Source organism: Macaca thibetana, chromosome 10, assembly GCF_024542745.1.
Source record: "Macaca thibetana thibetana isolate TM-01 chromosome 10, ASM2454274v1, whole genome shotgun sequence".
NCBI classification, from domain to species: Eukaryota; Metazoa; Chordata; class Mammalia; order Primates; family Cercopithecidae; genus Macaca; species Macaca thibetana.
Genome location: NC_065587.1, coordinates 10,234,215 through 10,246,668, shown reverse-complemented (window position 1 = coordinate 10,246,668; position 12,454 = coordinate 10,234,215). Strand labels below are relative to the sequence as shown.

At 47.4% G+C, this 12,454-nt stretch overlaps 2 protein-coding genes across 9 annotated transcripts in view; one reads left to right on the top strand and one right to left on the bottom strand.

The window, feature by feature from the left end:
* Positions 1-5,145, bottom strand: part of MRTFA (myocardin related transcription factor A) — a 217,625-nt gene extending 212,480 nt beyond the window's left edge. Inside the window, exon 1 of the mRNA XM_050805826.1 lies at positions 4,901-5,145. The gene's annotated coding sequence lies outside the window, so the exon portion shown is untranslated. The remainder of the gene's footprint in view (positions 1-4,900) is intronic.
* The window catches only part of LOC126963577 (E3 ubiquitin-protein ligase RBX1), a 598,764-nt gene that overhangs the window by 249,472 nt on the left and 336,838 nt on the right, over positions 1-12,454 (top strand). The window contains exon 1 of one of the 8 annotated variants that reach the window (XM_050805836.1): positions 5,406-5,409. The exons of the other annotated variants lie outside the window; for them this stretch is intronic. The gene's annotated coding sequence lies outside the window, so the exon portion shown is untranslated. Of the gene's footprint in view, positions 1-5,405; positions 5,410-12,454 lie in introns of those variants that run through there. 8 annotated transcript variants of the gene reach the window in all.

Here is a 12,454-nt window from a genome sequence, read left to right as displayed (position 1 = left end):
CTGTCTCTACTAAAAATACAAAAAATTAGCCAGGCGTGGTGGCGGGCGCCTGTAGTCCCAGCTACTCGGGAGGCTGAGGCAGGAGAATGGCTTGAACCCGGGAGGCAGACCTTGCAGTGAGCTGAGATCGCGCCACTGCACTCCAGCCTGGGTGACAGAGTGAGACTCCATCTCAAAAAAAAAAAAAAAAAAACCAAAACATTTTCTACTTTACCCACTGTGGTGGCCAGCCTCCAAGATGGCCCCCAATGACCCTCACCTCCTGCCATTTACATTCTTGTGTAGTCCCTTCCCACAATGTGTGGCCAACAGAATACTGGAGAAATGATGGTATGTGACTTCTGAAGCTAGGTCATAAAAGGCAATGCAGCAGCTTGGTCTTTTGTATTACATGCTCTGAGGCAAGCTGGCTGCCATGTCATGAAGGCATTCATGCAGAGAGGCCAACCTCCACCTCCCTGGTTCAAGCAATTCTTATGCCTCAGCCTCCTGAGTAGCTGGGATTACAGGCATGGGCTGCCAGTCCCGGCTAATTTTTTTTTTTTTTTTTTTTTTTTTTTTTTTTTTTTTTTGAGATAAAGTCTCACTCTGTCCCCCAGGCTGGAGTGCAGTGACGCAATCTTGGCTCACTGCAACCTCTGCCTCCCAGGTTCAAGCGATTCTCGTGCCTCAGCCACCTGAGTAGTTGGGACTACAGGCGTGCATCACCAAATCTGCCTAATTTTTGCATTTTTAGTAGAGACAGGGTTTCACCATGTTGGCCAGGCTGATCTCAATCTCCTGACCTCAAGGGATCTACCTGCCTCAGTCTCCCAAAATGCTGAGAATACATGTGTGAGCCACCACACCCAGCCATTATTGCAATTTTTTGAGAGACCTGAGTTTGAATCACTCAGCCAAGCTGATTCCAAATTCCTGACTCACAGAAACTGTGAAAAATAAGAAATGTTAATTGTCTTGAACACTAACTTTCGAGGTAATCTGTTACACAGGAAGACAGCTAACACACCCGCTCTCCAAAGTTCTAAGTTCCTGGAGAGCGGAGGCTATTTCCTTGATTCTCAAAACTCTATTAAGGCCTTAGACATAAACAGTGCCCATATTTGCTGAATTGTGTCAGTGGGTCACTTTCTTTGTTCAATGTTCCCTTTCTTCCAAAATGTATTCATTTATAAAAACTACTCCCCAAGCCTATACCACTTTGTCCATAAACCATCAATGTTTTATCTCTTCTCTTTCAAAAACCTGAAATATAACCTCCTGACCAAAGCTTTTTTTCAGTAGATAAAAATGTTCCTTATGTTCGTCAATTGCAACTACCAACCCTAGCATTTATGTGAATATATTTACACACACAAGAACACAGAGTAAATATATATTTGTTCACGTTCATCTTATATTCAAGAAATATTTACTGAGCACCTGCTATGTCCCAAGAACTGCTCTTGAAGCTGGGAAGAAAAACAAATATCCTCACCCCTGGGGAGCTTACAGTGGTATTTGAGCTTGCCACAGTGTTTTCTCTAAATATAATACAATAATCTTTGTTAATACGACTTAAAAATTCTAATTTCCCCTTTGTAAATTAAATGGCCGTAAATCTACAAATTTTTTTTAAATACACTTAAGTATTTAAGCTGCACTCTCAAAGAAAGTTGATACCTGTTTAACAAAGTTAGTAAAGTGCTTCATATAGAATCTGTATATATCAATGTACTCCATTTTTTTTTTTTTTTTTTTGAGACAGAGTCTTGCTCTGTCGCCCAGGCTGGAGTGCAGTGGCCGGATCTCAACTCATTGCAAGCTCCGCCTCCCGGGTTCTCGCCATTCTCCTGCCTCAGCCTCCGGAGTAGCTGGGACTACAGGCGCCGCCACCGCGCCCGGCTAATTTTTTGTATTTTTAGTAGAGACGGGGTTTCACCGTGTTAGCCAGGATGGTCTCGATCTCCTGACCTTGTGATCCGCCTGCCTCGGCCTTCCAAAGTGCTGGGATTACAGGCGTGAGCCACCGCGCCCGGCCTGTACTCCATTTTTACTGAATGTTCCCACAGACCATACTTTTAGGAAATACCACCAAATTTATAAGCATAAAATATATAAATAAAGATAACCTTTATTTATTATATCGCCTTAAATATAGATAAACTTTATTTATATCGCCTTAGTGACTCTAAATCAAATATGAAACATTTCATAGAAAGTAACTTGTAACAGATGTGATAAAATGATAATAATAATAATATGGGTAGAACTTTCTAACCTCCTTTATATTTACCTCTTTTATATTTACCTCTACAAAAGTATGTTAAAAGGAAGAGTATACCACACTTCTAAGTCAGAGATTCAAGTCCTGGTTCTGTTAACTCTGTATCCCTAAATGAGTTATTTAACTAGTTGCAGCCTATTTTCCTATCCTTAAGCAACACAATCAAAGCCTAACTTTTACATAGTGGGCATCAAGGAATGTTAGTTTCCTTCTCCTTCCCTGGGGCTTATAACTGGTATATCAGAAGATTTATCAGGATTTTTTTTTTCTTTCCTTTTGAGACAGGGTCTCACTGCATGTTCAGGATGGAGTGCAGTGTGAATATAGTTTAGTGCCACCTCAAACTCCTGGGCTCAAGGGATCCTCCTGCCTCAGCCTCCTAAGTAGCTGGGACTACAGGTGCAAGCCACCACGTCTGCTAATTCTTTAATTTTTTTGTGGAGACAAGGTATCACTATGTTGCCCAAGCGGGTCTCAACTCGAACTCCTGGCCTCAAGTGATCCTCCTGCCTTGGCCTCCCAAAGTACTAGGATTAGAGGCTTAAGCCACTGTGCCTAGCCTACCAGGAAACCTTTCCAAGCTGTTATTTCTCTTCGGAATTTCCTCTCCTTTATCTGGGTTAACAATCAGCTCAAATGCCATTTTCTTTGAAGCCTTCCATACATCCACAGGAAAAGCTCCCTTGACTCTCCCAGTAAAGTCTGGATTTAGAGTTTATTCCAGTGCGTTACAATCATCTGCCATTTTTTTGCCTCTCCCACTACACTGTGAGCTCCTCATGAGCAGCGACAATATCTCACTTATCTTGATAGCCCCAGCCCTTAGAAAAACACCTGGCACATTACAAACATGGAACAAAAAGTCTGCTGAATGAATAAATGAAGTCATCCCTTAAGTAGTACTTGTAATTACTACCGGGTGACCCAAACTTTATGGTTTTGCCCTTTACAGGCTGATTCTATTTCGTACTCTTTTTAATCACTCCCTAATAGCATCTGGCAGAGTACTAAGGACATGGAAAGTCTCCAATAAATACTTTTGGGTGATGGGATACATATTACTCTTCCACCTCTCTTGATTTGACTCTAAATAACTTATTCAAGTGGATGTGACTTTTGGAAGCCTTCTTAAAGAGGAGCTCTTCTTAACAGTTACTGGCCAAAAACTGAAATAAACACTGGAGCTAGACTACAGATATTTTCTTTGCAGGTGTTTTTAAAGAACGCAGTAATGGATTGCTTCTTTCTAAGTCATTTCAATAAGAAACAGTAACATAAAGCCCTTTCATCCGCTATGAAATATGCAAACGACATTAGGCAAAACTTAGTTTAATAACTTCCAGCCAAAGGTTCCCCACCCTGCAGTTATAGGGCTGCGGGCCAGCTGGCTGTACCACCTCACCCCCGGGAGATGACTGCTTTTCAACAGCAAAACTGCATAAGTGACATTTGGAGTTTTGGGGGTCTTCTGAAATAAAACATGTAAGTTTAACATCTTACTGACAGTTTAAGTCTTATGTTATAGGTTTCGGCTTGATGTAGAAAAGACCCTGAAAAGATCTCAAAAACTTGCAACTCGGGGACATTCCAGACGTCTTATGAGTTTAAAACTATGCAAAAACATATGAAGCATGGGGTAATTCCATTATTATATTTAAGTGATGTATTCCACATTCCTGTATATACACAAACTTCATGCCAAATAGAGGCTGGCAAGCAGTTAACCGTTCAACTGCCCTTTCGTTACGCTGCATAATAGGCAGACAAGAGAGAGAAATCTTGACAAAGCCAAGCTGGGCTAGTGCTTAATGACTGCCAAACCAGTCATTCTCAACATCCCAAAAGCAAACATTTCTTGGGCCCTTACTATGGGCCAAGCACTGTATCAAACGTTTCACGTGAATTATTTCACTCGACACAACAAACAGCCGTATGCGACTGGTGCTATTATCCTCATTTTTCAGACGAGGAAACCAAGGCACAAGATTACATAGCTAGCAAGTGGCAGGTTTGGGAGGCGTCTCAAAAGGTCCAGCCCTAGGTACTATGGAGTATCAAAAGTACCCGAAGCGGGGAGGGTGGACTGCAATCAGCGTCCTGACAGACGCTCTCTTAGAGGGTAAAGTTCTTGGCCATCAAGTTTCAGATCTGCAGAGCCCTGTACACCTGGCAGCATTCAGGTTGCTATACTAGCACCAACAACTCCAGCTGAGCCTCCTTGCCTGAGAATCTTGAGGACTGCACTTTGATCCTGAAGGTCTGCACAAGACCCCAGAGAAAGCGGACGACACCCCGTCCCTGCAATCAAAACACACCCCGGGAGAAGCAAGGGCGAGGATCTCCGTGCCTCCCCGCCCCGCGCAGCACAGCCCCGTCAGGCGGTGCACAGGTGCAGGACCGCGCCCGCCCGCCCGGCCCCGGCCCGGGTCCCAGGCCCGGCACAGTGACCGCCGCTCTGCGACTCCGGCCCTGAGGGCAGGGGCAGAAGGCCGGCGGGAAGAGGGCCGGAGACGCAAGGGCCGCTTTGCCTGACCCCTCGAGGGCGCGCGCAGCGGGGTCGGGGGAGAAAAAGGATGCTCCGGGCGGGGCGGGGCCGCGGTGGGGGAGGGGTCCCCAGCCCGGACTCCCACTCACCGCCTCACGCGGCTCCCGGCCGGGTTCCGCGGCTCGCCCCACTCCGGCTCTGGCCGCCCGCTTCTCCTCTCGAGGCTCACTGTCCAGCCCGGGCGCACGGAGCTGAGAAGTCGCCGCCAGCGGAGGGCGTGTGGCCAGCGGCAACGGAGAAGGTGGGAAGGATGGGACCGTCGCTCTCGCCGCCACGGCCACCACAGACACTGCCGCCGCCGGCTCCTCTCAGCCGCGGAAGCTGCGGGCCCGCCCACCACGCCCGCCTCCTGTCCTGAAGACTGTCCGCTGGAGAAGTGACGGCGGCGCTAGCCAATCAGAGGCCTGATCGGGGTCGTGATCGTCAGACTAAGGGGCGGGCGGAGAAGGAAGCAGCATGAAGAAGGCGAAGACGGAGGCGTGACTTCCTGTGAGTGGCGGCACGACGCAGCCAATGGGTAACGGGGAGATGACCTCATCTCTGAGGAAAGTCTGGAACTGGCCGAGCGGCGGCGAGGAGGTCGGCGACGAGCCGGGGGCGGAGCGCTGGGCCTTAAAGAGGCCGCAGCCCACTGGTCACCCTGTGAAGGGAAGGGCGGTGGACCGTGCCGGATCTTGCCAAGTTGGCAAGGGGTCAATGCCCAGGCGCGAGTAATTACTGCATTAATCACAGACCCCATCCCGATTCTTCTCGGGGACTGAAGGGTCTCCGCCTGGGACTCCGAAGTCGATCATTTCACATTCACGCTTCGCAAAAGGAGACAATAAATTCCGCTCTGGCCTGGAGCCCTGAATTCCCGTTACAGTCCCGCCCTGCCGAGGCCCGTCGCCTTGTTTCTCTGAGTCAGTTTCCCCAACGGTGAAAGGGAGGCCACTGACACCTGCCTGCTCCTCCCTACCTGCCGAGGCCGTGGAGATCTGCAGCAGCCAAAGTGCTCTGGGCTTAGAAGAGGAGAAGGGCTGCGTGAGCCCAAGAGCTTGCATCGGAAGGCTCCAGAAAGAGCATCTGCAAAAGAGAGGATTCCACGGGATGACCCCCGACGACTCTTGGAATTCTAAAATCCTATACCCTTGCCCGCACCCATTCATGTAGTGAAGGGGCGCCCATTAGGCGCAGAGGCCACACGCTCCACACGTGAACCCGGGCGCCCCTCTGAACCTATTCTGGGCGTGGGGCGGGGAGCGGGAGGCTGCCCGATTTTAAAACATGTATAGGTATAGGTATAGGTATAGGTATAGGTATAGGTATAGGTATAGGTATAGGTATAGGTATAGGTATAGGTATAGGTATATGTAATGAGTGAAGTCCATGACTGCAACAGGGAGAAAGGAGAAAGGCAAAAGGGGACAGAGAAACTAGGTAAGCCAGGCCCACTGTGATGAGAGCCGCGGTCAGGCAGTCCTTTCATATCCCCCTTCCTCCCCAGCAATGGGAGAGAGCCCAGAAAAGGAGAAATAACCCCAACTCGATGGGGTGGAAAAGGGGGAAGCGCTTTCCGGAAGGCGTCGGCGATAGGGTCACCAGACGGAGTCAAAGGAGTAACAGTAGGTAGAGGAAGAAGGAGTCAGGGGCGTTCTTCTAGGTTTGGGGCGGACCCGTGCGAAGGCGCAAAGACTGAAAAGGGGCCTCTCACTTTACATTCCAGGGTAAATTCTCACTATGACCCCCTTCTCCTCCTCAAAGACTTCTGGGACTGCCCATTGGTGAACTCTCAGAGGGAGGGCGGGAGAGGGTGCTGCTCTATCCAACAGCTGCAAGAGTCAAAGTGGCCTTGGGTATTCTCAATTACTCACCATAAATCAGCTTCCAGTTCAGTACCAATGCCCGACGCAGAATCTTGAAGTTAGACGGGATCCTCGTGGGCTCTTAGTCACACAGACCTTCCCCCAAGGCAAAAATTCTTGCACAAAATACCTGATAAAATTGTTTGTTCGATAAATATTTTTTGAGTAAGAACACTGAGGAAGTAAGCTAGATGAGATACAGTCACTACCCTGGGGGTGCTTACACCAAATTGGAGGACGCTAAGGCACGTACTGCGGTGACTGCAATGCCAGGCGGGTATCCCAGGTGACTAAAAGAGGATGCAGAAGTGCGCCTCCGAGGAGAAAGTACCCCCGCTGGAATTATTGGGGTGGGGCAGATTTCCCCAAAACATGACCGGGGTGGGGCATTCCAGATAGTACCCACCCAGACACAGCCCTCCTGAAAAAGCCCAGGTAAGGAGGAGGCACAAGTGTATTTTATTAGTCACGGGAAGAGAGATCTGCCCGTTCATGGCAGAGACTACAGACAACCTCACCCTCTCACAGATATCTCTATTCTTTTTCTGGACAACTTAAATTGTGTATGTCTTGTATACTATATATAGACACATACATATTTTGTGGATATATAAAGGGTTAGGCTGGGTGTGGTGGTTCACACCTGTAATCCCAGCACTTTGGGTGGCCGAGACCAGAGGATTACTTGAGGTCAGGAGTTCAAGACTAGCCTGGCCAACATGGTGAAACCTCGTCTCTACTAAAAATACAAAAGTGAGCCAGGAGTGGTGATGCACACCTATAGTCCCAGCTACTTGGGAGGCTGAGGCATGAGAATCACTTGAACCTGAGAGTCGGAGGTTGCAGTCAGCCAAGATCCCACAGAACTGCACTCCAGCCTGGGCGACAGAGTGAGTCAGATTCTGTCTCAAAAAAAAAAAAGGGTTTATGTATTTCTTATAGGTGGTCTGCCTCCCTCTAATCTCTGAGCCCACTCCAGCCTGGGTAACAGAGTAAGACTCGGACTCTAAAAAAAAATAGTAATGAAATTATCTCTGACCCTAGATCCTAATGTCATCCTCTAAAGCTTCACACAACATGTCTAATCTCACTTCATCCCCTTTCCCACACCCTCGACCCATCTCCACAAAACAATAGGGATTAAGTTCCTTTTTCTTGCCCTGTCCTCACTGATGGTTTTCATATGCCTTGTTATCCTAAGGACTTCATGTGGACATCCTTCAGGATCTACTGGGGGTATGTGTTGTGTCCTTCCCCGTAAACATTCTCTTTCTTTTAGTAAGGGAACCCCACTTTCCTCCAGGGAACTGTCAGATGCGTTCAAACCAGAAGGACTCCATCTTAAACAGGGGCTGGGTAAAATAAGGCTGAGACCTACTGAATTGCATTCCCCGGAGATTAGGCCTGCTAAGTCACAGGATGAGATAGGTCAGCACAAGATACAGGTCAGCACAAGATCCAAAGACCTTGCTAATAAAATACGTGATGGTAAAGAAGCCAGACAAAACCCACCAAAGCCAAGATGGTGAGAAAAGTGGCCTCTGGTCATCCTCACTGCTCATTATACACTAATTGTAATACATTAGCATGCTAAAAGACACTCCCACCAGCACTGTGACAGTTTACAAATACCATGGAAATGTCCAGAGGTTACCCTGTCTTGTCTAAAAAGGGGAGGAACCCTCAGTTCTGGTTCCAGGGATTACCCACTCCTTTCCCAGAAAATTCATAAATAATCCATGCCTTGCTTAGCATATAATCAAGAAGTGACAGTAAGTATAAGCAGCTGAGTGGCCCATGCCACTGCTCTGCCTATGGAGTGGCCATTCTTTTGTCTCTCTTTTTTTTTTTTTTCATTTTTTTGAGACAGTCTTGCCATGTCACTCAGGCTGGAGTGCAGTGGCACAATCTCAATTCACTGCAACCTCTGCCTCCCAGGTTCAAGCAATTCTCCTCCCTCAGCCTCCGGAGTAGCTGAGACTACAGGCGCCCACCATCACACCTGGCTAATTTTTGTATTTTGGTAGAGAGGGGCTTTCACCATGTTGGCCAGGCTGGTCTAGAACTCCTGGCCTCAAGTGATCTGCACCCTCACTCGGCCTCCGAAAGTACTAGGATTATGCCCTAGCCACTGTGCCCAGCCTCGTTTCCTTACTTCTCTAATAAATTTGCTCTCACTTAACTCTATGAATTCGCCTCAAACTCTTTCTTGCACGAGATCCAAGAACCCTCTCTTGAGGTCTAGATCAGGACCCCTTTCTGGTAACAGAACCACTCCTCCCCACTGTCTATCCCTGTAGCTGCCTTGGGAGTGACTCACTACTCACCTTGGGGTGGGGGATCACATGGCCCAGTCCTAACCAATGAAAGCACTCCAAACCCTACCTGCCATCATTTGTAGTGATTGATTTAGGGAAAGACATGTGATCAAGACAGTCCAGTCAGCATGAGTCCTGGCATCTTGTTATAACTACTGGGATGGGGCCGAGAGCGGTGGCACATGCCTGTAATCCCAGTACTTAGGGAGGCCAAGGCAGGGGGAATCACCTGAGGTCAGGAGTTCAAGACCAGCCTGACCAACATGGTGAAATCCTCTGTCTCTTCTAAATACAGCTGGCTGTGCTGGCGCACACCTGTAATCCCAGCTACTTGGGAGGCTGAGGCAGGAGAATTGCTTGAACCTGGGAGGCGGAGGCTGCAGTGAGCCAAGATCATGCCATTGCACCATTGCACCCCAGCCTGGACAATAAGAGCAAAACTCTGTCTCAAAAAAAACAAAGAAACAACAACAACAACAAAACTATTGGGATGAAGTTTTCTCTACAGGAGGGTTGCTGAACTGTCTGGCTGTACACCTGGCATTAACAATGAGGACCACAGGGGAGAATAAAGCGAACACAAAACCAAACAATCAGAGCTGATATATGCATAAAGGCCATGATGGATGATAGCTCTGTTTGAGAACCTGGATCCAGTTCTTTTCTGGCTATTTGATTTCATAGGTGTCTTGGGTCAGAGCCCTTAGAAACAGAGCCTGTAAGAGAGATCCAATGAACAGGATTTAGTGAGGGAGGCAAATCCTGTAAGGGAGGAAGATGAGCAAGACAGGGAAAGGAAGAGAGCCGAGTCGGGCTCAGCCTGATCTTTCTTTGACCTGATGCACACAGGAGAGCTCTGGGCAGAAACACCACCACAGTCACTCACCTTGAGGCATGGACAGCTTTTTGTACCCTAGTCCATGTCAGTGGTTGTGGGCCCTAAGGAAGTTAAGGTCCCCAAGGTCACTCCCTTCAAGTGAGGGCAATTCTCTGAAATTTGGGGCAGCTGGGAACCCTTAGCAGCCAACACTCATAGCAGCTGGGAGATGGGTGCGCTTACCTGCTTAGGAGGCATCATTTGAGTCTTCTGCTGTGGGCCAACACATTCCTATTGTTGCAGCAAAAATGTAACTATGTAAAGTGCTCAGGCATGACCTCACTGCCAAACAGTACCGTGAGCCTACGGCCTTCCTTGGTCTGACTCCCTACATCTATTATTAAACTATACTTTTCTCGTGTGTGTATAGAGACAGGGTCTTACTCTGTTGCTCAGGCTAGAGTGCAGTGGTGTAATCATAGCTCACTGTAGCCTCCAACACCTGGGCTCAAGTGATCCTCTTGACTCAGCCTCCAAGGAGTTTGGACGTACAGAAGCTCACCACCTTGCTCAACTAATTTTTAAGTTTTTTTTGTAGAGACAGGGTCCAGTTATGTTGCCCAAGCTGGAATCAAACTCCTGGCTTCAAGTGATCCTTCCACCTCAGCCTCCCAAAAAACGGGATTACAGGTGTGAGCCACCATGCCTGCTTCATTTTATTTATTTATTATTATTATTAATTTGTATTTATTTATTTATGACTGAGTTTTCTTCTGTTGCCCAGGCTGGAGCGCAGTGGTGCAATCTTGGCTCACTGCAACGTCCGCCTCCCAGGTCCAAGTGATTCTCCTGCCTCAGCCTCCTGAGTAGCTGGGACTACAGGTATGCACCACCACACCTGGCTAATTTTTTTTGAATTTTTAGTAGATAACAGGATTTCACCATGTTGGCCAAACTGGTCTTGAACTCCTGACCTCCAGTGATCTGCCCACCTTGGCCTCCCAAAGTGTTGGGATTACAGGTGTGAGCCACCGCACCTGGCCTCATTTTATATTTGCATTGGCAGATACAGTGGCTGCACTGACCCTTTGGCTCAACCTGACTTTATAACGAATCCTTTCCACCCTTCCCTCTAGAGCCTTTCCCACAAACTAATACTAAGCCAGATTCACTCTTGTATTTCTATAATTAATTTTTTTTTTTTTTTTGAGACGGAGTCTCGCTTTTGTCGCTCAGGCTGGAGTGCAATGGCGGGATCTCGGCTCACTGCAACCTCCGCCTCTCCGATTCAAGCAATTCTCCTGCCTCTATAATTAATTATTTAACACAAATGTAAAACTTTAAGCCTAACTCTGCTAATCATGAGCAGCCTTGTCCTTTTGTCCATTTCCATCCTTCATTGCACCTTACTGAAAACATGTGCTGATTTCATTCTGTCACCTATCCACTGACCACCACTTCCGATTCTGCTGCCGCTGCTGAAAAGGACAAAGTCAATGACAGGAACCTTCAGCAAACCACTAAAGACCGATTTTCCTCCTTCCAACCTGTTAATTCACACTCTGAGAAAAGTTACTCCCCCATCCTTTCCCTCTCTATCTCTATTCGTGGAGAATCTCTCCAAAAGTATTTGCCAGGACTTGACCAACTCCATCTTCAGCACATCCTGTGCTTTCCTATTTCTTCTTAAATCTTTGTTCAAATTAATCCTTTTGCCTAGAATGTCCTCTCTCATCTTCATCTATTCAAATCCCAGCTGACATCCCACTTCCTCCAGGAAGCCCTCCCGTATCCCATATTCCTCCAACATAGGTGGATCTTTTCTTTCTCCGACAATCTGTAGCTCCTATTATAACAAGCACAATGTGAAGCATTCCAAGTGCATTATCTTGTTTCAGATGAGGAAACTGAAGCTTAGAGAGGTTAAGTAACTTACTCAATATCACACAGCTTAAAACTAGCAAAGCTAGGATACAGATATTAAAATTAAGATCCTGGGGCCGGGCGCAGGGGCTCACGCCTGTAATCCCAGCACTTTGGGAGGCTGAGGCAGGTGGATCACTTGAAGTCAGGAGTTTGAGACCAGCCTGGCCAACACGGTGAAATCCTGTCTCTACTAAAAATACAAAAATTAGCTGGGTGTGGTGGTGCATGCCTGTAATCCAGCTACTCGGGAGGCTGAGGCAGGAGAATCGCTTGAACCTGGGAGATGGAGCCTGTTAGTAAGCCGAGATTGCACCACTGCACTCCAACCTGGGTGATGGAATAAGACTGTCTCAATAAATAAATAAATAAATAAATAAATAAATAAGATCCTGGGTGTAATTCAATAAACATTTGTTGGCTACATACAAGGAACTAGAGGAAATACTAAAAAGTGAAATAGATCAGCTCTGCCACAATCAAGAACAGGGCCCATGAAATGATGCTAACATGAACAATGCCGAAAGGACAGTAGAATGAGGTCTGGTCTAGGAAGGGAATGTTCCTGTCTCGTGGAGAACCCACTGAGGCCACACAAGAAAAAGCATAAGTTTGACAGGCAGTAATGAGGTGGGGCACTCCAACTTAGGAAACACTGTGAGTAATAACGCGGAGGAAGGAAAACAGAGGACATGTTTGAGCAAGGGAGTCGTCTGGTTTGTTTGAGAGATAAGGTTTGAA